This window comes from Ranitomeya imitator, chromosome 1 (assembly GCF_032444005.1).
Source record: "Ranitomeya imitator isolate aRanImi1 chromosome 1, aRanImi1.pri, whole genome shotgun sequence".
Lineage (NCBI taxonomy): Eukaryota > Metazoa > Chordata > Amphibia > Anura > Dendrobatidae > Ranitomeya > Ranitomeya imitator.
In genome coordinates this window covers 536162289-536189209 of record NC_091282.1, presented here as the reverse complement: position 1 = coordinate 536189209, position 26921 = coordinate 536162289, and the positions used below count along the sequence as shown (strand labels likewise).

At 44.7% G+C, this 26921-nt stretch overlaps 1 long non-coding RNA gene across 1 annotated transcript in view; it reads left to right on the top strand.

Annotated features, from left to right (window-relative positions):
• LOC138657921 (uncharacterized) overlaps positions 1-24456 on the top strand; it is a 239702-nt gene extending 215246 nt beyond the window's left edge. Inside the window, exon 3 of the long non-coding RNA XR_011317255.1 lies at positions 22487-24456. This is a non-coding gene — a long non-coding RNA (uncharacterized lncRNA). The remainder of the gene's footprint in view (positions 1-22486) is intronic.
• Positions 24457-26921: the final 2465 nt, after the last annotated feature.

Here is a 26921-nt window from a genome sequence, read left to right as displayed (position 1 = left end):
ATTTCAAATATGAGACATTTAGCAAACAATTGATCAATTCTTTGAGCTACCCCGCCACTTCACGGCATTCTCATAATGGGGCAGTCCTACTCTACGTATTTTATTTACGTTGTGCCATTATGGCCTCCTGAATGTATTAAGAGTATAAACAGAAAGACCACATTACATGCAAACTGTACCTGGAGCATTTTCAGAATCACTCCCTTGGTGCCAGGAAAGGCAAGCGCAGGTAAAGGCCGATCAGGTCCAGTGCAGACATTTCAGATCTGGCTTCCACACTGCCAAACCAGTACCAAAGTTGAAGGGTGAGACAGGCTGAGACACAGGTGCACAATTAACTGGAGCCTGAGGCAGGGCAGGGCTGCTGTGTGTGTGCACAGCAGCGTATCAATCACAGTGAACACAGAAAGAATGGCGCACATAACCCAGCATGCGCCGCAACAGTGGTGGTCAGCCACATACCAATGCAAAGCAAAAGAAAGGGGAGAAGCCAGCACTGCTTATGGTCAGAGCGCAATAACTGAAGTGCACATGCACATAATAAATTCTAACTGTATTTCAAATATGAGACATTTAGCAAACAATTGATCAATTCTTTGAGCTACCCCGCCACTTCACGGCATTCTCATAATGGGGCAGTCCTACTCTACGTATTTTATTTACATTGTGCCATTATGGCCTCCTGAATGTATTAAGAGTATAAAAAGAAAGACCACATTACATGCAAACTGTACCTGGAGCATTTTCAGAATCACTCCCTTGGTGCCAGGAAAGGCAAGTGCAGGTAAAGGCCGATCAGGTCCAGTGCAGACATTTCAGATCTGGCTTCCACACTGCCAAACCAGTACAAAAGTTGAAGGGTGAGACAGGCTGAGACACAGGTGCACAATTAACTGGAGCCTGAGGCAAAGCAGGGCTGCTGTGTGTGTGCACAGCAGCCTATCAATCACAGTGAACACAGAAAGAATTGCGCACATAACCCAGCGTGCACGGCAACAGTGGTGGTCAGCCACATACCAATGCAAAGCAAAAAAAAGGGGAGAAACCAGCACTGCTTATGGTCAGAACACAATAACTGAAGTGCCCATGCACAAAATAAATTCTAACTATTTCAAATATGAGACATATAGCAAACAATTGATCAATTCTTTGAGCTACCCCGCCACTTCACAGCATTCTCATAATGGTGCAGTCCTACTCTACGTATTTTATTTATGTTGTGCCATTATGGCCTCCTGAATGTATTAAGAGTATAAAAAGAAAGACCACATTACATGCAAACTGTACCTGGAGCATTTTCAGAATCACTCCCTTGGTGCCAGGAAAGGCAAGCGCAGGTAAAGGCCGATCAGGTCCAGTGCAGACATTTCAGATCTGGCTTCCACACTGCCAAACCAGTACCAAAGTTGAAGGGTGAGACAGGCTGAGACACAGGTGCACAATTAAATGGAGCCTGAGGCAGGGCAGGGCTGCTGTGTGTGTGCACAGCAGCCTATCAATCACAGTGAACACAGAAAGAATGGCGCACATAACCCAGCGTGCGCGGCAACAGTGGTGGTCAGCCACATACCAATGCAAAGCAAAAAAAAGGGGAGAAGCCAGCACTGCTTATGGTCAGAACGCAATAACTGAAGTGCACATGCACATAATAAATTCTAACTGTATTTCAAATATGAGACATATAGCAAACAATTGATCAATTCTTTGAGCTACCCCGCCACTTCACCGCATTCTCATAATGGGGCAGTCCTACTCTACGTATTTTATTTACGTTGTGCAATTATGGCCTCCTGAATGTATTAAGAGTACACATCCAGCTTGAAAAATGATTTTAAAATCTGAAATGTTGGCCTGCTGAAAGGTATGTTCAGTAAATACACTCAATACTTGGTCGGGCCCCCTTTGCATCAATTATTGCATCAATGCCGTGTGGCATGGAGGCGATTAGCTTGTGGCACTGCTAAGATGTTATGGAAGCTCAGGTTGCTTTGACAGCAGTCTTCAGCTCATCTGCATTGTTGGGTCTGGTGTCTCTCATCTTTCTCTTAATAATACCCCATAGATTCTGTATGAGGGTTAAGGTCAGGCAAGTTTGCTGGCCAATCAAGCACAGTGATAATGTTGTTTTTAAACCAGGTATTAGTACTTTTAGCAGTGTGGACAGGTACAAAGTCCTGCTGGAGAATTAAATTTCCATCTCCACATAGCTGGTCAAGATAGGGAAGCTTGAAGTGCTCTAAAATTTCCTGGTAGACGGCTGTGCTGACTTTGGTCTTGATAAAAACAGTGGACCTGCACCAGCAGATGACATGGCTCCCCAAACCATCACTGATTGTGGAAACTTCACACTAGACCTCAAGCAGCCTGGATTGTGTGCCTCTCCACTCTTCCTCCAGACTCTAGGACCTTGATTTCTAAATGAAGTACAAAATTTACTCTCATCTGAAAACAACACCTTGGACCACTAGGCAACAGTCCAGTTCTTTCTTTCCTTGGCCCAGACACTTCTGGTTTTGTCTATTGGTCATGAGTAGCTTGACACAAGGAATGTGATACTTGTAGCCCATATCCTCGATATGTCTGTGTGTGTGGTGACTCTTGAAGCAATGACTCCACCAGCAGTCCAATCCTTGTGAATCCCTCCAAAAAAATTTGAATGGCCTTTTCTTAACAATTCTTTCAAGGCTGCAGTTATCCCAGTTGCTTGTGCACCTTTTTCTACCACACTTTTTCCTTACACTCAACTTCCCCTTAATATGCTTGGATACAGCACTCTGTGAACAGCCAGCTTCTTTGGCAATGACCTTTTGTGGCTAACTCTCCTTGTGGAGTGTGTCAATGATTGCCTTCTGGACATCTGTCAAGTCTGCCATCTTCCCCATGATTGTGGAGCCTACTGAAACAGACTAAGGGACTTTTTTAAATGCTTAGGAAGCCTTTGCAGATTTTTTTTAATTATTTCAATATACTGAGATAATGACTTTTGGGTTTTCATTGACTGTAAGCTATAATCTTTAACATTAACACATATACACTTGAAATAGATAACTCTGTGTGTAATGACTCTATGTAATATATGAGTTTCACTTTTTGTATTGAAGAACTGAAAAAAATAATTTGTTGATGATATTCTAATTTTATGAGGAGCACCTGTGTATTAAAAAGACAAATAGAAAAAGGGAAAGGGTTAGAATATAACACAGAAAAAAATTAAAAAAATAAAATTAAAACCAGCTTCAAATCATTCAGACATGCATATATGTGAAACCCTGTCAGGTGAAATCGAACTAGTCAAAATGGACGTAGCTCCTATTGGTTTGAACCAGGGGATAGATCACGGAAGAAGGATAAGGATACCATGCAGTGCTATTCAGGGGAAAAAAGGAAGAAGCCCTCATGGAATATGCATATGAGGTATGCATGTAATTTTGTGTATAAAGGCATACTCCATCTCTCATATTTCAATTAAGTGGGCAGGAAAGGAACAAAACTATTATGTTCATTAAGAGCAAATGGGGTATCTGTATTTAGTTAGTGATGAGCGAGCACTAAAATGCTCAGGTGCTTGTTGCTCGGGTCGAGCAGATTAGTATACTCAGGTACTCAAGTACAAACAACGAGCAACGAGTGCACTCTCTCATCACTAGTGATAACTAGTGATGAGCAAGCACTAAAATGCTCGGGTGCTCATTGCTCAGGTTGAGCAAATTGGAATACTCAGGTACTCGGACAGAACAACGAGCCCAATGTAAGTCTATGGGAGACCCGAGTATTTTTACAGCGATCCCCCCCGGGGGTCCTTTTAAGGTCTTGAAACGTCTGAAAATGATCGAAACACTGCTCAAATGACACAGGAACATCATGGGGATCGCCCCTGGAAGCATTCCTGACTCCTAGTTCACAGCTTTAAACCATTTTTTCCTAGACTCATGCCATTTTTCCCGGTGCCACAGATAACACAGTAAAACAAAACCAAATCGGATTTTGCCGGGAAATATGTTAAGGAACATCCTATGCTGGTTAATGGCTTGCCTGTAAGGCCAAATAATTAACCCCAGACCGAAATGTTCCTCCCCGACTTGTGCTTAGTTCAGACGCAGAGTTTTTGAAGCGTTTTTCAACTTTAACATTGCTTTCAACCACTACAAATGCATTCACTGGGAAATGTCATTGTAACATTTAATACCCCTAGCTGCCATGTGGTGTGTGACACATAAGCAGACCCATCTTGTTTCATTTATGAGGGAGGGACTCTTACAGTCACAGAGCCTATTTTTACTGGTGCATCAGGCGGCATGAATCTTCTTAAAGGGCCATTATTAAACAGCGGGTCTCCTAAACTGTTGTAGACTATGCTGTGAGTGGATGGGCTGCCAAGAATTACAACGCACCACAATACCCCTTTCATAAGATGTCCAGGAGGGCCTCCTGAAAAAAAGATGCATTGAATGCAAGGCCTGCCCTGATACCAATTCATATGCACCCCAATAAGCCTTTGAACCCACATACTGGAAGGGCCCATGAAATCCACCTCACAATATGCATTTTGTACTCCCGTACTCCTTTGTTTTACACATTGGCAGTAAGGCCTGCCCTGCTGCATAGTCAGTCATATGCACCCCATTACGCCTTGGAACCCACATACTGGAAGGGCCCATGAAATCCACCTCACAATATGCATTTTGTACTCCCATACTCCTTTGTTTTACAAATTGGCAGCAAGGCCAGCCCTGTTGTATAGTCAGTCATATGCACCCCATTAGAACTTGGAACCAACATACTGGATGGGCCCAGGAAAATCCACTTTACAATATGCATTTTGTACTCCGTACTCCTTTGTTTTACACATTGGCAACAAGGCCAGCCCTGCTCCATAGTCAGTCAAACCCTGACGGCTCAATTTCTACTGACCTCTATACCAAAAGTACCGATCGCAACAGTCTGCTGCATTATACCAGTCTTCACCCTCCCTCCACCAAGCGAGCTATACCGAAATCCCAATTCCACCGAGTCTTTAACATCGTTTCAGACACAGACCTCCGTTCTAATAGGCTCAAAGAAATGTCCACCAAATTCTCACAACGGGGTTACACAGCTGCAGTTCTCCAGAACGCTGCCATACGCTCTCCATCCAGACCTAACAGATCCTCTGGTCGCATCCCGTTTGTGCACTCATTCCATCCGTTTGCCTACATCCTACACAAATCGATACGCAGACATTGGCACCTACTCTCTAGTGCCCATCCAGATATCCCAGAATTTCGGGAACCCTTTCTACCCTGTTTCAGACGGGCTCCTAACCTAAAAGATTCATTAGTAGGCGCAGACATTGGTACTAACAAATCGGTCCCCCGCCAACGGTTCCTTCAAAATCCCAGGGCAGGGACTTTCCTTGGGTACCAATGTCACAATGTCCTCAAAGGCACGTCCTTCCATCACCCCCATTCGGGCAAGACTTTCAATATTCTGGATTTCTTTACCCGTGACACCTCTTGGGTTGTATATCTAATAAAATGCCCATGCGGCCTGTTATATGTGGGGAAAACCACGCAGCCCATACGCGATAGAATATCAAAACAAATCTACTATACGCTGCAAAAATCTCCTTTTGCCAATCCCCCTCCATTTTGTCACCCGAGGTCACAACATCTCACAGCTAAAATTCCAGGTGATCGAACACATACCCCCACCAAGACGTGGTGGCAATAGGATCGCCCTATTAAAACACCAGGAGGCCTTCTGGATACACAATCTTGAGACCCTTCACCCTAAAGGCCTTAACAGAGATTATGATTTGGCATCCTTCATATGACTCCCATTATTATGTCCTTCCACCAGCCCGCGGTCGTGGGTCTCTCCTATTTTCTATACCGCTGGAGGTTATATATGAATGTGGTCTTTAATATACATAATGTGACTAATCGACATTTCATTGTTTAACTACTATTTTCTCCTACACGCCGATCTTAGCCTAATTATATACAATATGTTGTTTATGTTATATTTCTCTTTTCCATCAATGTGCCACCGATAATATGTATAACTAAACTGTTCTTCTGGCTCCAATTCTAACGCCTCTCTCTCCTCCCTGTAGAGCCGACAATACTGATGAGGTTGCACCTTTCGTCACAACCCCTCCCACTGAGGCTTGCTCCACCTCCACACGCGGTCTATTAGATCTTCCACTGGACCGCCGCTTCTTCTATACTTTACCAAGTGCTCCGGACATTACAGACACCTCTAAGTGTTCACATACCAGTCCCATTTAGAGTGGAATGCATACCGCTGACCCAGTGACACGCACGGCCATACCACTTCCGGTGACATCACTTCCGGTTACACAACGCACTCTCCTAGTGCCCGGCGGCACTTCCCTGCACCACCTCTTATCTATAAATACGCGCACTTTGCATTACACACCAGACCAGCGGGGAATACCGCGTCTGGACACCGGCACACATAAGCGTTAGGATACAGAAGGTAAATCACCGGTAGCCTGTCACTCTTCTGTCCATTACCGGCCACATTTTTCTGCACACGCATACCTCTTTGGTATACTAACTTACTGCAATTTACCTTTACTTTTTAGTCCACTCTAAATTGCCAAATCATTATCTGCGCATTAAAAGGTATGCTCTCATACACCTCCCACACATCACCGTGGTACATCGACGTTATTAGCAACCTTTTATTTTATGTCACCATAGACGCAGATCACGGTGTGCCCACTGACATCATTGTCACCAATATCAAAAAGTTACATTATCAGTACGGTATGTTTGAATCATATTTTTCCTGCTTATGCCCAATACTTGCTTGGTCTCATTCGGCTGGACACTATATTGTCTATCTCGATTTATCCAATATGACCTCAATTATATTATCTCCTGCTATGATATTTTGCACTTTGTATATACTTTCTTTTATTATTATTTTTTTGTGTGTATTTATGCATATATATTTTATATCCACTTTTGTAGTAACTGATGAAGGTCCTGACATAGGACCGTAAAGTTTTGGGTACTACATTAAATATTCACACGAGCATTAAATTGAGTGCCAGGATCTTTCTTTTAAAGCTTCACATGGTGTGGGAACCTACCTTGGCACCTTCAATAGTAGTGCACACATCTTTACCCTCTCTGCTGTATAGTCAGTCATATGCACCCCATTACGCCTTTGAACCCACATACTGGATGGGCCAATGAAAATTCACTCGTATTTTTTAATGGTATGATGGTTCCCTCTTTGCAGAATTATTTACAGGAGAATTTGGAAATTTTAGTTGCCATGTTTTTAACACTAAGGTTCAGATACTGCTTTAAAGAAGGCTAATACTTGCAATACAACACAATTGTATTGCAAAGTACAAAATTCAAGGAATAGTATTATTGAATAGTATGAGTGCATACACTTTTGTATATGTTAGCATACAAAGGTTAAGTACATATAAGGATTAAATACATATAATGATTACGTATATCTATATATATAATTGTCTAAGGGTTTTTCCGTCTGTCTGTCTGTCTGTCTGTCTTTCTGTCTGTCTGTCTGTCTGTCCTGGAAATCCCACGTCTCTGATTGGTCGAGGCCTGGCTAGCCCCGACGTAGAAATCCCACGTCTCTGATTGGTCGAGGCCGCCAGGCCTCGACCAATCAGCGACGGGCACAGTGACGATGATGTCATAAAGGACGTAGACATCCCGCATCTGATTGGTCGAGGCCGCCAGGCCTCGACCAATCAGCAACGGGCACAGCGACGATGATGTCATAATGGTTGCCATGGCGAAGACGATGTCATAAAGGTTGCCTCGACCAATCAGCGACGGGCACAGTCTGCCTCGAATTCTGGAATCATCATTGGCCATATACTACGGGGACATGTATATTCTAGAATACCCGATGCGTTAGAATCGGGCCACAATCTAGTGTCTATATAAAGATTAACTACATACAGTATACTTACATCATCACCAAGAGGCTTTTAAACATCATCTGTCTGGAATATCAGAGAAGCAACACCAAGACAGAGAACCCCTGGGAGATTCACTACACTGGGCATCCCCAATTATGCAGTTATCAGCACACTGTACAAGTACAGGTACCCCGGTGTTTGCTTCTGTCTTAGTCATGTTTCTCTGGTCTTATATAGTGATTTACACTATGTAGTAACTCTAGTTTCACAAAGCCCTTCAAGTGGCCAGCTTTCAAGGTTGTATGAAACTGAGATGTCATGGAGTCATCAGACGAGGGGCCATAAACCCCTAGAATATAAAGCCACAAGGATTTAGATCAGCGGTTGTCAACCTGTGGGTCGCGACCCCGGCGGGGTCAAACGACCAAAACACAGGGGTCACCTAAAGCCATCGGAAAATACATATTTCCGATGGCTTTAGCCGCTGAGAAGCCACGCTACCATCTGCAGCAACGCTATTCAGCTGGAACGCACGCAGCTATGGATATGCGTTACAAACTGAATGCCTGCGCTCATGCGCAGACGTGATTGCATCATCCGTCCGGGGCCTAAGGGGCAGGGGAAGCAGGGGAAACGCTCCACAGTCCATAGCAACGTGCCTGCTCATCCATAGCAGCACATTACATGTGTCCGGCGCTTGCTGATGTCATCAGTGGGCGGACGCAGCAAGCGCCAGAGGACAGAAGCCTAAAAGGTGGAGAGCAAAGAGAGCCTGCGAGACAGCCTGCTGGTGTAAAAAAGGTTAATAATGTAAAAACAGTACACACACCATACACACAATACTGTGTAAGGCTGGTTTCACATTTGCGTTTTTTGCCGCTGCGTTTTTGCGCAAAAAAACGCATGCGTTTTTTTCCCTATGCTTAACATTAAAAACGCATGTGATTTTTTGCGTGCGTTTTGCAGCGTTTTGACAACGCATGCGTCGTTTATATGCATGCGTTTTGTTGCAGAAATGCAACATGTAGTAATTTCTAGCGGCGTTTTTTTGCCGCAAAAAAAATGCATGTGTTTTTTTGCGGCAAAAAAACGTATTGCTGTCTATGTAAACGCATGCGTTTTTAAGCACATGCGTTTGCATGCATTTTAATAGAAAAACACAAGAATACACACTGATAAGCCACCCCCCAACCCTAACCCTAACCCTAGGGATCCTAACCCTAACCTTAACCCTAAGGGTTAGGGTTAGGATCCCTAGGGTTAGGGTTAGGGTTAGGATCCCTAGGGTTAGGGTTAGGGTTAGGGTTATGATCCCTAGGGTTAAGGTTAGGATTAGGGTTAGGGTTAGGATCTCTAGGGTTAGGGTTAGGATCCTGTTATGAACAGGTGATTCAGAACCACAATGGACCTAGTGGTTAAGAGCACACAAAGTGACCTGATAGTTACTAACATAGGACGAGCTCTGAGACGTGGGAACTCTGCTGACCTCAATCCCTAATCCTATCATACCACACTAGAGGTAGCCGTGGATTGCGCCTAACGCTCCCTATGCAACTCGGCACAGCCTGAGAAACTAACTAGCCCTGAAAATAGAAAAATAAGCCTACCTTGCCTCAGAGAAATTCCCCAAAGGAAAAGGCAGCCCCCCACATATAATGACTGTGAGTTAAGATGAAAATACAAACACAGAGATGAAATAGACTTTAGCAAAGCGAGGCCCGACTTACTGAATAGACCGAGGATAGGAAAGATAGCTTTGCGGTCAGCACAAAAACCTACAAACAACCACGCAGAGGGGGCAAAAAGACCCTCCGCACCGACTAACGGTACGGAGGTGCTCCCTCTGCGTCTCAGAGCTTCCAGCAAGCAAGAAAAATTAATATAGCAAGCTGGACAGAAAATATAGCAAACAAAAGTAACACAAGCAAAACTTAGCTTATGCAGGGCAGACAGGCCACAAGAACGATCCAGGAGAAAGCAAGACCAATACTGGAACATTGACTGGAGGCCAGGAACAAAGAACTAGGTGGAGTTAAATAGAGCAGCACCTAACGACTTAACCTCGTCACCTGAGGAAGGAAACTCAGAAGCCGCAGCCCCACTCACATCCACCAGAAGAAGCTCATAGACAGAACCAGTGATGACCACAGGTGGGAGCTTGACCACAGAATTCACAACAGTACCCCCCCCTTGAGGAGGGGTCACCGAACCCTCACCAGAGCCCCCAGGCCGACCAGGATGAGCCAAATGAAAGGCACGAACCAGATCGGCAGCATGAACATCAGAGGCAAAGACCCAGGAATTATCTTCCTGACCATAACCCTTCCACTTAACCAGGTACTGGAGTTTCCGCCTCGAAATACGAGAATCCAAAATCTTCTCCACTATATACTCCAACTCCCCCTCAACCAAAACCGGGGCAGGAGGATCAACGGATGGAACCACAGGTGCCACGTATCTCCGCTACAATGACCTATGGAATACGTTATGGATGCAAAAAGAAGCTGGAAGGGTCAAACGAAAAGACACAGGATTAAGAACCCCAGAAATCCTATATGGACCAATAAAACGAGGCTTAAACTTAGGAAAGGAAACTTTCATAGGAATATAACGAGATGACAACCAAACCAAATCCCCAACACGAAGTCGGGGACCCACACAGCGCCTGCGGTTAGCAAAACGTTGAGCCTTCTCCTGAGACAATGTCAAATTGTCCACCACATGAGTCCAAATCTGCTGCAACCTATCCACCACAGTATCCACACCAGGACAGTTAGAAGACTCAACCTGCCCTGAAGAGAAACGAGGATGGAAACCAGAATTGCAGAAAAACGGCGAAACCAAAGTAGCCGAGCTAGCCCGATTATTAAGGGCGAACTCAGCCAAAGGCAAAAAGGACACCCAATCATCCTGATCGGCAGAAACAAAACATCTCAGATATGTTTCCAAGGTCTGATTGGTTCGTTCAGTCTGGCCATTTGTCTGAGGATGGAAAGCCGAGGAAAAAGACAAATCTTGTTGTAAAATATTTGAAGGGTTTCTGAGGGATGTTATTCTGGATTATCTCAATGAGAATAACTGTTTAACTCCATATCAGCATGGGTTTATGAGAAATCGCTCCTGTCAAACCAATCTAATCAGTTTTTATGAAGAGGTAAGCTATAGACTGGACCACGGTGAGTCATTGGACGTGGTATATCTCGATTTTTCCAAAGCGTTTGATACCGTGCCGCACAAGAGGTTGGTACACAAAATGAGAATGCTTGGTCTGGGGGAAAATGTGTGTAAATGGGTTAGTAACTGGCTTAGTGATAGAAAGCAGAGGGTGGTTATAAATGGTATAGTCTCTAACTGGGTCGCTGTGACCAGTGGGGTACCGCAGGGGTCAGTATTGGGACCTGTTCTCTTCAACATATTCATTAATGATCTGGTAGAAGGTTTACACAGTAAAATATCGATATTTGCAGATGATACAAAACTATGTAAAGCAGTTAATACAAGAGAAGATAGTATTCTGCTACAGATGGATCTGGATAAGTTGGAAACTTGGGCTGAAAGGTGGCAGATGAGGTTTAACATTGATAAATGTAAGGTTATACACATGGGAAGAGGGAATCAATATCACCATTACACACTGAACGGGAAACCACTGGGTAAATCTGACAGGGAGAAGGACTTGGGGATCCTAGTTAATGATAAACTTACCTGGAGCAGCCAGTGCCAGGCAGCAGCTGCCAAGGCAAACAGGATCATGGGGTGCATTAAAAGAGGTCTGGATACACATGATGAGAGCATTATACTGCCTCTGTACAAATCCCTAGTTAGACCGCACATGGAGTACTGTGTCCAGTTTTGGGCACCGGTGCTCAGGAAGGATATAATGGAACTAGAGAGAGTACAAAGGAGGGCAACAAAATTAATAAAGGGGATGGGAGAACTACAATACCCAGATAGATTAGCGAAATTAGGATTATTTAGTCTAGAAAAAAGACGACTGAGGGGCGATCTAATAACCATGTATAAGTATATAAGGGGACAATACAAATATCTCGCTGAGGATCTGTTTATACCAAGGAAGGTGACGGGCACAAGGGGGCATTCTTTGCGTCTGGAGGAGAGAAGGTTTTTCCACCAACATAGAAGAGGATTCTTTACTGTTAGGGCAGTGAGAATCTGGAATTGCTTGCCTGAGGAGGTGGTGATGGCGAACTCAGTCGAGGGGTTCAAGAGAGGCCTGGATGTCTTCCTGGAGCAGAACAATATTGTATCATACAATTATTAGGTTCTGTAGAAGGACGTAGATCTGGGTATTTATTATGATGGAATATAGGCTGAACTGGATGGACAAATGTCTTTTTTCGGCCTTACTAACTATGTTACTATGTATGTTAAATCAATGCCCATCCTAGCACAAAAGGCTCGCCAAAACCTCGAAACAAACTGGGAACCTCTGTCAGAAACGATGTTCTCCGGAATGCCATGTAAACGAACCACATGCTGGAAGAACAATGGCACCAAATCAGAGGAGGAAGGCAATTTAGACAAGGGTACCAAATGGACCATCTTAGAGAAGCGATCACAAACAACCCAAATGACCGACATTTTTTGAGAGACGGGGAGATCCGAAATAAAATCCATAGAGATATGTGTCCAGGGCCTCTTCGGGACTGGCAAGGGCAAAAGCAACCCACTGGCACGAGAACAGCAGGGCTTAGCCCGAGCACAAATCCCACAGGACTGCACAAACGAACGCACATCCCGCGACAGAGACGGCCACCAAAAGGATCTAGCCACCAAATCTCTGGTACCAAAGATTCCAGGATGACCAGCCAACACCGAACAATGAACCTCAGAGATAACTCTACTCGTCCATTTATCAGGGACAAACAGTTTCTCCGCTGGGCAACGGTCAGGTCTATTAGCCTGAAATTTTTGCAGCACCCGCCGCAAATCAGGGGAGATGGCAGACAAAATTACCCCCTCTTTGAGAATACCCGCCGGCTCAGACAAACCCGGAGAGTCGGGCACAAAACTCCTAGACAGGGCATCCGCCTTCACATTTTTAGAGCCCGGAAGGTATAAAACCACAAAGTCAAAACGGGAGAAAAACAGCGACCAACGAGCCTGTCTAGGATTCAACCGTTTGGCAGACTCGAGATAAGTCAAGTTCTTGTGATCAGTCAAGACCACCACGCTATGCTTAGCTCCTTCAAGCCAATGACGCCACTCCTCGAATGCCCACTTCATGGCCAGCAACTCTCGATTGCCAACATCATAATTACGCTCAGCAGGCGAAAACTTCCTGGAAAAGAAGGCGCATGGTTTCATCACCGAGCCATCAGAACTTCTTTGCGACAAAACAGCCCCTGCTCCAATCTCAGAAGCATCAACCTCGACCTGGAACGGGAGCAAAACATCTGGTTGGCACAACACAGGGGCAGAAGAAAAACGACGCTTCAACTCTTGAAAAGCTTCCACAGCAGCAGAAGACCAATTGACCACATCAGCACCCTTCTTGGTTAACTCAGTCAACGGTTTAGCAATACTAGAAAAATTATTGATGAAGCGACGATAAAAATTAGCAAAGCCCAGGAACTTTTGCAGACTCTTCAGAGATGTCGGCAGAGTCCAATCATAAATGGCCTGAACTTTAACAGGGTCCATCTCAATAGTAGAAGGGGAAAAAATGAACCCCAAAAATGAAACCTTCTGAACACCAAAGAGACACTTTGACCTCTTCACAAACAAAGAATTCACACGCAGAACCAGGAACACCATTCTGACCTGCTTCACGTGAGACTCCCAATCATCCGAGAAGACCAAAATATCATCCAAGTATACAATCAGAAATTTATCCAGGTACTCTCGGAAGATGTCATGCATAAAGGACTGAAACACTGATGGAGCATTAGAAAGCCTGAATGGCATAACCAGGTACTCAAAATGGCCCTCGGGCGTATTAAATGCTGCTTTCCATTCATCGCCCTGTTTAATACGCACAAGATTATACGCACCACAAAGATCTATCTTGGTGAACCAACTAGCCCCCTTAATCCGAGCAAACAAATCAGACAGCAGCGGCAAGGGGTACTGAAATTTGACCGTGATTTTATTTAGAAGGCGGTAATCAATACAAGGTCTCAGCGAACCATCCTTCTTGGCCACAAAAAAGAACCCTGCTCCCAATGGCGACGACGATGGGCGAATATGACCCTTCTCCAAGGATTCCATTACGTAACTCCGCATAGCGGCGTGCTCAGGCACAGACAAATTAAACAGTCGACCTTTAGGAAACTTACTACCAGGAATCAAATCGATAGCACAATCACAATCCCTATGCGGAGGTAGGGCACTGGACTTGGGCTCATCAAATACATCCCGGTAATCCGACAAGAACTCTGGGACCTCAGAAGGGGTGGAAGATGAAATAGACAGAAAAGGAACATCACCATGTACCCCCTGACAACCCCAGCTGGACACAGACATTGATTTCCAATCCAATACTGGGTTATGGACTTGTAGCCATGGCAACCCCAACACGACCACATCATGCAGATTATGCAACACCAAAAAAGCGAATATCCTCCTGATGCGCAGGAGCCATGCACATGGTCAGCTGGGTCCAGTACTGAGGCTTATTCTTGGCCAAAGGCGTAGCATCAATTCCTCTCAATGGAATAGGATGCTGCAAGGGCTCCAAGAAAAACCCACAGCGCCTAGCATACTCCAAGTCCATCAAATTCAGGGCAGCGCCTGAATCCACAAATGCCATGACAGAATAGGATGACAAAGAGCAGATCAAAGTAACGGACAAAAGAAATTTTGACTGTACCATACCAATGGTGGCAGACCTAGCGAACCGCTTAGTGCGTTTAGGACAATCGGAGATAGCATGAGTGGAATCACCACAGTAAAAACACAGTCCATTCTGACGTCTGTGTTCTTGCCATTCAGCTCTGGTCAAAGTCCTATCGCACTGCATAGGCTCAGGTCCATGCTCAGATAATACCGCCAAATGGTGCACAGTTTTACGCTCATGCAAGCGTCGACCGATCTGAATGGCCAAAGACATAGACTCACTCAGACCAGCAGGCATAGGAAATCCCACCATGACATCCTTAAGGGCTTCAGAGAGACCTTTTCTGAAAATTGCTGCCAGCGCACATTCATTCCATTGAGTGAGCACAGACCACTTCCTAAACTTCTGACAATATATCTCTACCTCATCCTGACCCTGAGACAGAGCCAGCAAATTTTTTTCTCTGCCTGATCCACTGAATTAGGTTCATCATACAGCAATCCGAGCACCAGAAAAAACGCATCAATATTACATAATGCAGGATCTCCTGGCGCAAGGGAAAATGCCCAGTCTTGAGGGTCGCCACGTAATAAAGAAATAATGATCTTAACTTGTTGAACTGGGTCACCAGAGGAGCAGGGTTTCAAAGCCAGAAACAGTTTACAATTATTCTTAAAACTCAGAAACTTAGTTCTATCTCCAGAAAACAATTCAGGAATAGGAATTCTTGGCTCTAACATAGAATTCTGAACCACAAAGTCTTGAATATTTTGTACTCTTGCAGTGAGATGATCCACACAAGAAGACAGATCTTTAATGTCCATCACTACACCTGTGTCCTGAACCACCCAAATGTCTAGGGGAAAAGAAAGACAAAACACAGTACAGAGAAAAAAAAATGGTCTCAGAACTTCTCTTTTCCCTTCATTGAGAAGCATTAGTACTTTCGGCCTCCAGTACTATTATGAACAGGTGATTCAGAACCACAATGGACCTAGTGGTTAAGAGCACACAAAGTGACCTGATAGTTACTAACATAGGACGAGCTCTGAGACGTGGGAACTCTGCTGACCGCAATCCCTAATCCTCTCATACCACACTAGAGGTAGCCGTGGATTGCGCCTAACGCTCCCTATGCAACTCGGCACAGCCTGAGAAACTAACTAGCCCTGAAGATAGAAAAATAAGCCTACCTTGCCTCAGAGAAATTCCCCAAAGGAAAAGGCAGCCCCCCACATATAATGACTGTGAGTTAAGATGAAAATACAAACACAGAGATGAAATAGACTTTAGCAAAGCGAGGCCCGACTTACTGAATAGACCGAGGATAGGAAAGATAGCTTTGCGGTCAGCACAAAAACCTACAAACAACCACGCAGAGGGGGCAAAAAGACCCTCCGCACCGACTAACGGTACGGAGGTGCTCCCTCTGCGTCTCAGAGCTTCCAGCAAGCAAGAAAAACCAATATAGCAAGCTGGACAGAAAATATAGCAAACAAAAGTAACACAAGCAAAACTTAGCTTATGCAGGGCAGACAGGCCACAAGAACGATCCAGGAGAAAGCAAGACCAATACTGGAACATTGACTGGAGGCCAGGAACAAAGAACTAGGTGGAGTTAAATAGAGCAGCACCTAACGACTTAACCTCGTCACCTGAGGAAGTAAACTCAGAAGCCGCAGCCCCACTCACATCCACCAGAGGAAGCTCATAGACAGAACCAGCCGAAGTACCACTCACGACCACAGGAGGGAGCTTGACCACAGAATTCACAACAGGATCCCTAGGGTTAGGGTTAGGATCCCTAGGATTAGGGTTAGGATTAGGGTTAGGGTTAGAGTTAGGGTTAGGATCCCTAGGGTTAGGGTTAGGGTTAGAGTTAGGGTTAGGATCCCTAGGGTTACTGGGGATCCTAACCCTAACCCTAACCCTAGCTATTTCTGTTGATAGTGGGTATTCAAAATGCCGCATTTGTTTTAAAACATGTAAAAACGCATGCGTCAAAAAAACGCTGCGTTTAAACGCGTTTTTTCACCACATGCGTTTGCGTTTAAAACGCTGCGTTTAAACGCAAATGTCAAACCAGCCTAAGTGTAAGGTACTTTTTTCAGTGCTCAATTTTCAGTGCTTAATCTTTTGGACTCCCATTGATGAAAATAGGAGACAAACCATTTTCAGCGCTAAATTTACTGCATAGGAAAATGTAGTGTGAACGGGCCCTAAGGCTCCATTCACACTGAGGAATCTGCCAGCCAAATAGGCAGGCAGAATCCTCAGTCCTCACAGAGCAGAGTGCCCCGTTTAAACCCATCCTATGCCATGGTGAAATGTTATTTATTTGGAATTGTTGTAATATTTAAACCCATGCTATGCCATGGTGAAATGTTATTTATTGGAATTAGTAATAAACTAGATGGTGGCCCGATTCTAACGCATCGGGTATTCTAAAATATGCATGTCCACGTAGTATATTGCCCAGCCACGTAGTATATTGCCCAGCCATGTAGTATATTGTCCAGTGACGTAGTATTTTGCCCAGCCACGTAGTATATTGCCCAGTCATGTAGTATATTGCCCAGCCCCCTAGTATATTGCCCAGCCACGTAGTATATTGCCCAGCCATGTTGTATATTGCCCAGTCATGTAGTATATTGCCCAGTTACGTAGTATATTGCCCAGTGACGTAGTACACAGCACAGAGCCATGTAGCATATTACACAGCGATGTAGTATACAGCACAGAGCCACGTAGTATATTGCCCAGTGACGTAGTATATTGGCCAGTCATGTAGTATATTGCCCAGCTACGTAGTATATTGCCCAGTCACGTAGTATATTGCTCAGTCACGTAGTATATTGCCCAGCCACGTAGTATATTGCCCAGCCACGTAGTATATTGGCCAGCCACTCATGTTATGTGCTTATCGATTATTGTATTTGGCCAGCCACTTAGTATATTGCCCAGTTACGTAGTATATTGCCCAGTGACGTAGTATACAGCACAGAGCCATGTAGTATATTGCACAGCAACGTAGTATACAGCACAGAGCCACGTAGTATATTGCCCACTGACGTAGTATATTGGCCAGTCATGTAGTATATTGCCCAGCTACGTAGTATATTGCCCAGCCACGTATGTCACAGGTTAAAAAATAAAAAATAAACATATACTCACCTTCCGAAGGAGCCCTTGTAGTCATGACGCCTGTGTGCGGTGCACTCGGCAGCTTCCGGTCCCAGGGTTGGTAGCGCAGGACCCGTGATGATGTCACAGTCACATGACCGTGACATCATGGCAGGTCCTTCTCGCGCAGGCCCTGTGATGAGGTCGAGGTCACATGACTGTGACATCATGGCAGGTCCTTATCGCATACCATCCTTGGCACCGGAGCCTGCCGCTTGCATGGAGCGGTTACCGGAGCGTGGCGAGGAGCAGGAAAGGCGGCAGAAGGTGAGTATATAATGATTTTTTATTTTTTTATTATTTTTAACATTGGATCCTTTTACTATTGACGCTGCATAGGCAGCATCAATAGTAAAAACTTGGTCACACAGGGTTAATAGCGGCGGTAACGGAGTGAGTTACCCGCGGCATAATGCGGTCCATTACCGCCGGCATTAACCCTGTGTGAGCGGTGACCAGAGGGGAGTATGCGGGCGCCGGGCGCTGACTGCGGGGAGTAAGGAGCGGCCATTTTCTTCCGGACTGTGCCCGTTGCTGATTGGTCGTGGCTGTTTTGCCGCGACCAATCAGCGACTTGGATTTCCTTGACAGAGGCCGCGACCAATGAATATCCGTGACAGACAGAAGGACAGACAGAAGGACAGACAGACGGAAGTGACCCTTAGACTATTATATAGTAGATATTTCTCAACATATAATTAAATATTGTTTTTGTGATTAATCACTATGTTTAAATTATGTTTGATTTGTAGCAATGAGAATACATAATGCATATCAGGTATTTACATTCCGAATCATAACTGTAGCAAAATTACAGTTATGAAGTAGCCACCAAAATTATTTTTCGGTTTGGGGTCACCGCAACATGAGGAACTGTATTGTGGGGTCACAGCATTAGAAAGGTTGAGAACCACTGAATTAGATCAAACCACCACAGGCAGAGTTTCAGTAAACCTTAATGTTTTACAATCACAAACAGCAAACATATAGAGGCTTAGAACTGTTTGTGAAGCAAATAAACAAACATTTCTAAAGATTGTCTCACTATGAGCATTGTCTGTCAAATCTGTAAATGTTTTACAAGAAATGCAGCTATGTAATTGTCTGAATGCATTTGATATACAGTATTTTAATCTGGATTACAAATCGCCATTTTATATTCACCATTTGTACATTTGATGCAGCCAAATTTATGGCTCTCAAGGGGAGAAACTAATATAGTGGACAAAAAATATTTGTAATGAACTACTGAGCCAAACTAACAGCATTGCTTTATCAAATTTATATGAAGTGTATTGTGTCCAATGTGAGCAACCAGAAAACACAAAAAGGATCTTTTCAAGTGAGCTTTTTAAGGTACACAAATGTTATGAAGTCTTTGCCAACAAGGATGTGGTTTCACCAATGGGGGGTACCTTTATAAAAAAATATACTATTGCCATCACAGCCCCCCTTGTACAAAATTCTGTGGCCTATAACAGTACAGAACATGTTCACCCAGGTCATGTAGTCGGAGATAAGGAAGAGACATTGTGGGAAACAGAGTTAAGAAGGAGCCCAATGTAGGGGTGTGGGTCTCTGTGACTTGTAATGGAGTGCATGAGCTGACAAAGAAGGACAGTTGGATTACTCGGGCATCAGACTTTAGGATAGATTGGAGTTGTGCAAGAGTGCTAGAAGGGAGGCCAGACCGTAGAAGGTTGAAATAGTGGAGGCGGGAGATCATGAGGGCATGCACAAACATTTTTGCAGTTTCTTGGAATGTACAGATACTAGAACTGTTTTTGAGTTGCAATGGGCAGGAGGAGGCAAGGGCTTGGATATGTATATTAAAAGAGAGGGTAGAGTCGAGGATCACCCTGAGGCCCCAAACACGCAGGACTTTTTGTACCGGTGTGGCATCCTAAATCAACCTAACCACAGACACGTGGACAAGTGCTTGTGGTCAGGGATGGTACATCACACTAACAGCACACTGGGTTAACATAATGGAAGCCAGGACCCAGTCTGACCTTGATATGGTTCACGTCCTCCCAAGCCCGAGTATTATGGGCCCTACGTCAATCTGGGTTGCCCCACAGTCTTCAGCTCCTGCATCCTCTCCTCTTCAGCCTCCATCTCCGCAAGTAGCACATCAGTCACAAACTGGAAGCACTGCAGCACTGCCTCAGCCAATCGGCAACAGGCTATGCTGAAGCTAATATGCTTAGATGACAAGCCGCACAATGATGAAGATTTTTGGACAGCACTGACAGAGCAGGCAGATTTGTGGCTGGCACAGCTGAACCTACAGCAGGCCAGGGCCGTGTGTGACAATGGCTGAAACCTGGTGGTTGCTCTGTGTCGAGGCGAGCAATGTGCTTAATCTCATTGTTCAACATTTTCTGAAAAGTGACACGGAGGTGCCAGATCTGCTAGGAAAGGTACGAGGCTCTGCATACCCATTTTAGAAAGTCAGCGAGAGCTTCATCTTCTGGCTCACCGACTGGTGTGTGATGTCCTCCCCATGCATTGGAACTCTACACTACATATTTTGGAAAGGATTTGTGAGCAGAAGAGGGCAATTGTTGACTACCAGCATCAACAAGGCCGTCATTATTCAGTTCTGACTTCACACATAAGATCTCAGGATTGGACATGATTGTCCGACATATGTACCATCCTCCAAAACTTTGAGGAATTCACCAAGATGGTGAGCAGCAATGATGCCATAATTAACATCTCCATCCTGCTTCTCTGTGTTCTAATATTAATATTTATAGTCATTTATATATCGTCAACATATTTACAGTTTCAAACACAACAGTCCACTCCTAAGTAACAACGATAACAATAATACAATAATTAAACAGAAATAAAACTACCCTGCTCATGACAGCTTACAATCTACACTAAGTAATAAAGATAACAATAATTAAACCGAAAAAAAACATCCTGTTCGTGACAACTTACAATCTACAATGAGGTGGGGGAGAGAAAAACTACAGGGGAATGTATTTACAATGATGTATTTACAATGATATTACTGAGGTTTGTTGAAAGTCATGGAGGCCTGAGGACAAGGAGGAGGGGGAAGACCATGGTCGGTTGTCCTCTTGGTGAGGACACGGAAGTATCGACTGATTGCGGTCTTGCACGCATGGCTCAGTTTATGTTCCGCTGCCTTTCCCATCACCCTCGTGTTCTCAAAATTTTGGGTGAGAGGCAATAATGATTGTTGACACTTCTAGACCCACGCTACAAGGAGAACTTTATATCTCTTATTCCTGAGGCAGACAGGTGTACTACAATGTTGGAGGACCAGAGGGCCCTTCTTGCTAAATTATTTCAAAAATTCCCATCTCAAAATGCTGGCAGAAGAGGTCACAGTTCGTTGGCCAAGTAAGGAGTACAGGTGAGAGAGACACAACTCCAATCCAGCAGAGGCAGTGGAACACTAGCAAAGTTCAGGGAAACTTTTCTCAGACCCTCCCATCGCCCTGGCCTGAGGTGTGGGGGACTCTCAGAAGGAGGGCAAAGTTTGGGAAAATGCAGAGGGAGTACCTTGCTGACCGTACCAACATCCTCTGTGCCCTTTAATTATTGTTTAGCAAAGCTGAATACGGAGCATGAACTGTCTCTCTCTACTGCGCACCTGCGCCGTACTCATGTTCATAGAGTGCATGGTGCCTCGCTCTCTGGCGGTCATTGGGCACATGGCTCCTCGCTTTATGGCAGTACCACTTTTATTGGCGAGAGAAAACACCTTCATAATACAGAGACAGAGTATAACACCGCCAAAGCGTTCACACTCTGCTCTTCAGACTTTCTGTGTGCGCAGTGACTGCCTCTCAGCAGAAGATGATGATGGTGGTGGTAGTAGTTGTAGCATTTAAGACAGTTATGATGCAGCCATAACAACTTGAAAGAGAAGTATTTTTCCTGAAATACCACACTGTTCCATATGTGGCCTCTACTTTTTTTAATGCAAAATAGTGCTGTATATAAGAAGAGTAACAGACAGTAAAAAAAAGTGGAAAACCAGCCTTAAATGCCCAAACTTGGAGCACGCAGGTATATAAGGCCTGTCACGGAAATACCACACTGCCAAATATGTGGCCTGTATTTTTTTAAATGCAAAATAGTGCTGTATATAAGTAGAGTAACAGACAGGAAAACAGTGGATTAATGGCCTAAAATGCCCAAATTTGGAGCACGCAGATATATGAGGCCTGTCACGGTGTTACAACCGGTCCGGTCTCTGTACCTTTGCAGGGTCCCCATCGGGTCTCCCGCTCTGTGCTGGCTCCATGCTGTCAGGATGCAGCTTCCTCTCCTCCTCCCTCTCAAGCTTCCTGGTGTGCTGCCAGCAGGTTCTTGGGCAGAGTGCTTAGGGCACGCACGCTAGTTCCCGGTCTCTTAAAGTGCATTTCTTAAATATGTTTCTAGCCAATGGCGTGTTATTCATTGCTATTTCTAGCTCCTCCACCATAGGGAGGGCGCCGGAGCAACAAGTATCCATTGTTGCTTACTTCTGGTTCCTGTCTGCATGTGCTCCTGTTTCTGAAGTGCTTTCGCTTGTACTCCGCTTATACTGTCTGTTTCCACAGATCATCAGCTACCAGTTACCCGGCTATCCTGGACGACGACTGTTCTATCTACGCAATCCTGTCTCGTCTCACCAATCTGCAATCATTATCTCCGGACAACGCCGGTACCATTGGAACCAGCTTCTACCCGAACACCCGGTATCACCTGGTTAGCTCCACGTCTACTGCTGTCCTGCTGGGACAGCTGCCACAAGTTCAGGGTCTAACTGGAGGTAGCACCCCTGTCCCCCAGGCTTCCCACTCTGTCCCTGTTCGAGGGGACTTAGCACGGGTATCTGGGGCTCTTGTAGTAACTCCCCCTTCGGAGCCCCCCGGACCGTGGTCCTGAGGTTCTACATTAAACCTAAAAAAAACGAACGTGAACTTCAACTCCTGTGCCTCCGTTTACATTTGTTACACACGGAAATACAACACTGCCAAATATGTGGCTTGTATTTTTTAAATGCAAAATAGTGCTGTATATAAGTAGAGTGACACACAGCAAAAACAGTGGTAAACCAGCCTAAAATGCCCAGACATGGAGCACGCAGATATATGAGGCCTGCCATGGAAATATCCCACTGCCAAATATGTGGCCTATATTTTCTGGATGCAAAATAGCGCTGTATATAAGTAGAGTAACAGACAGCAAAAAAATTGGTAAATCGTCCTCCAATGCCCAAACTTGGAGCACACAGATATATGACGCCTGTCACGGAAATAATATAAATCTAGAAAATACACCGCACTCACTTGTGGAATATGATGCAGAAAAATTTAACAATTTATTGTGTATATAAGCACATCAATTGGTAACAAATACATAAAGTGAGAAGCGTTTCATCAATACATGACGTTTCGAATCCACCGGATTCTTATTCATATAGCGCTGTAAAAAGAAAAAGCAAGTATACCAAACATATAAATAAACAACATAAAAGTCGAACATCATGATAATAATAGTATATAATGGGTAAAAAGTCCCAAAGGGTAGCCCCAAAGCGTAGATACATTGAAGAAATTGAAAAAACACCACCTTACAAAACATGTGTCCATAAACAAAAATCGCACATGAGAGAGGAAGAGAAATTGGAAATTGGTCAGTACCTTTCACAAAGTATAGCCAGTAATGCTATGTACCCAAGGGGGAAGTATACGCTGAATTCAGGATATGTGCTGTAGGGAATGATGTGATAATTAGAAACTAACATGTTACCAGTGTAGAAGATGTAAAAGGAACCATATGTTATACCTAGGATAATGGCGTACGGCATCAGGGTGACAGCTGGACCTGTAAAGACGTACGTATATCAGGTCAAACATGAGGTAAGTATAGGGTGAGAGGAAAATGCTCCTAATATGAGCCCCTGTATATTACCTTGATGAGTAGTCAGGAAAAGCGGCGCTCCCGCGCCCTGCTCGTGCTGTGTGTGCATGTGAACGGCCGCAGTGTCTATATGCCAGCGTCCCGGAAGTAACTCCCACCGGAAGTGACATGGCACGAGATACCACGCAGATGCGGTGGATGTTAGGGACCGTAGGGACGCTTCCCAGAGTGTAAACCCCTAACAGCGCTTGCGCAATCAGCGCTGGAGCAGTGTAGTTTAATGGCGTAAGTGTGGGTAACGGCAGCATATGTAGAAGATAAGCCTGATGTTGAACATAAGGAAAATAAATAAAGCGCCCACAAATGGAACAGCGTTGTGAATCAAACGCTGTAGAGTGTAATAGTACTCGAGCCCCAATATAATGAGAGAGAAAGCACCTGATGTTGAACCTAAGGAAAATAAATAAAGCGCCCACAAATGGAACAGCGTTGCGGATTAAACGCTGTAGAGTGTAATGGTACAAGAGCCATGATAAAATTAGAGAGATAGCACTGATAAACTAAAAGTAAGAAAAGAGGGAATAATGAAAAAAATAAACAGAAAAATAAAGAGGAAAAAATGGGAAAATAATATGGAGATAAAATGATGTGAAGCAAAAAAATAAAAAATAATAATGAGGAAAATAAAAGAAAAAGGCGAAAGCCAATAGAGGGAAAAGAATAAAAATTAAAAATGAACAATAAAATTGGAAAAAGGAAAAATAAAGGGAAATAGAAAATAATAAAAAATAAAAAATAAGAAATGAAAATAAGAAAGGAAAATTAAAGAAATGAATGAAAAAAAAAATTTGAAAAAAACGTGAAAAAATAAAAAAAGGAAAAAAAGGAAAAAAGGAAAAAAGTGAAAAATGAAAAAAATGGAAAAATAAAAAAAGAAGGAAGTAAATAAAAAAAGAATATAAATATAAAAAAATAAAAAAAATAAAAAAATGATAAATAAAAAAATTAAATAAATAAATGAAAAAATAAAAAAATAAAAAATGAAAATGCAATATAAGCTATATTCAATATTAAGCAGAACACGGACTCACTCGAGGAGCGACCAAGTCAGCGTGTCTAAAAAGTGAAAAAAAGGGGAGAGAAAATTATTAGTCAGTAATGAACATTCATAGGTGCCAGTCTATCTGTTAGGGGTCAAGTTTCCTCTGCTGAACAGGGGGAATCTCGATCCGTCTCCGCTGCGGTCTCCCATTCTCCTCCAGCCGCAGTGGAGTCTGCTCAGCAGGGACGTCGCTCCCAGTGTCTTGCTCGCTCTCACTCTGTACAGAGAGTTACTGCTGCTTCTTCAGCTCCTGCCATTAAAGTCAGTGCTGGTCAGCGGCAAGCGGACTTCCCTGGGACTAAGTCCTTGTTTGCGCACACTGAGCATGCCCAGAGCAAGATCTCCCGTTGGAGATCGAGGGTCATGTGCTCAGGCTCTGCAGCGCATTCCATTGGTCCTCTTGGCAGGTCTTGGAAGGGCAAAGTTTCTGTGGCCACTTCCCGTCCTGCAATTATATAAACTGCGCATGACCGCACGGCCATGCGCTAGTGTACAATTGAATACGTGTGTTTGTTGTGAGTGCAAGTCGTTCATTAAATACCCCTACCCTATTGTATGACTGTTCGCGTATGGAGTATGGCTGCTATCTAGCGCCCGACAAATCACTCAACGTATCACACACGTATCAGCGTCTATTGCTGTGACCGCCAGTGCGGCGCCACGCGCCAGCAGTGCGCTTCCTGACCCACGTCTGGGTGCTTAGTGGTGCCTGCCAGCACGGCACAGTTCGCACTTCGGTGCTCTAATTATAAGAGTTGCCTAACACACCCTGTTGCGGTGTTGTGCCAGCAAGGGTCTAATCGGACTTCAATCCTAGTTGGGGTTAAGTTCGCTGACTGCTTGCTTGCCTTCTATGTGCGGTACCGCGACCCTGTGACGCAACAGGATCGCTTCCTTCACGTTGGGTGAAGTTTAACCCACGCGAGTATACTTATGAGTACCGCCATATAGTCCGTCATTACTCAGCAGCAGGTTCCATCTCTGCACGGTGGACCCCGGGCTACGAACGCACCGTACACTATCAGTCTTATTATGTGGTGCGTTCCGCTAGCCCTAACATTACACTAGCGCCAGGGTCTGGCTAGTGATGACGGACAAACAGCAATCCCTGTGGTATATACAGCAGCTGGAGGGTAGGTTGGCGGCTCTCGAGAGCGCAACCTCAGCTGTGGATGTTACCGCAGTTGCTGTACAGGCTGCCAGCGTGGCTGCAGCAACTTTGTCCATTGCCACCCCTGTTCCGACATTTTCTCGCCTCCCGCTGCTAGAAAAATTTTCTGGTAATAGCAAATTTTGTAGGGGATTCGTGAGCCAGTGCTCTATTCATCTCGAGCTTCTGGCTGCACGTTTCCCCACAGAGCTGGCTAAGGTGGGATTTATTGTGTCTCTATTGTCGGACAGGGCGTTGGAATGGGCTACGCCGCTGTGGGAGCGTGGCGATCATGTGGTGCAGAGTGCTCCTCTGTTTTTGAGCACTTTAAAACAGGTCTTTTTAGGACCTCAAGTCACCCATGACACTGCGCTCCAACTGCTGGCATTAACTCAGGGTGAGTCCTTGGTCAGTCATTTTGCCGTCCAATTCCGCACTTTAGCATCTGAGCTGGAATGGTCGGATAAAGCTCTTTTTTTTTGGAGGGAATTGGCTGACCATGTAAAGGACGCTCTGGCCACTAGGGAGATTCCTGCCACACTGGAGGAGTTAATAACAGTCTCCACTCGAATTGACCTCCATTTTAACGAGCGGAGGTTAGAGCGAGCCCAGTGTAGGCAGAGGTTTCGGCTGGCTCCTACTTTCGCCAAACCTCTGGAATCTCCGGTCCTGGTTCCTGAGTCACATGAGGCCAGGGAAGTGTCACAAGCGGGACCTAAGTCCCGGACCGCTTATGCACTCAGGGTCTGTCATGTTTGCCAGCAGTCTGGACATTTAGCCACCAGATGTCCTCAGCGGTCGAGGAAACGTCAGCGTCTAGTGGTCGTAGGTGGAGGTACACTAGACACGGCGACGTTTGCCTCTAAATTGTCCTTTA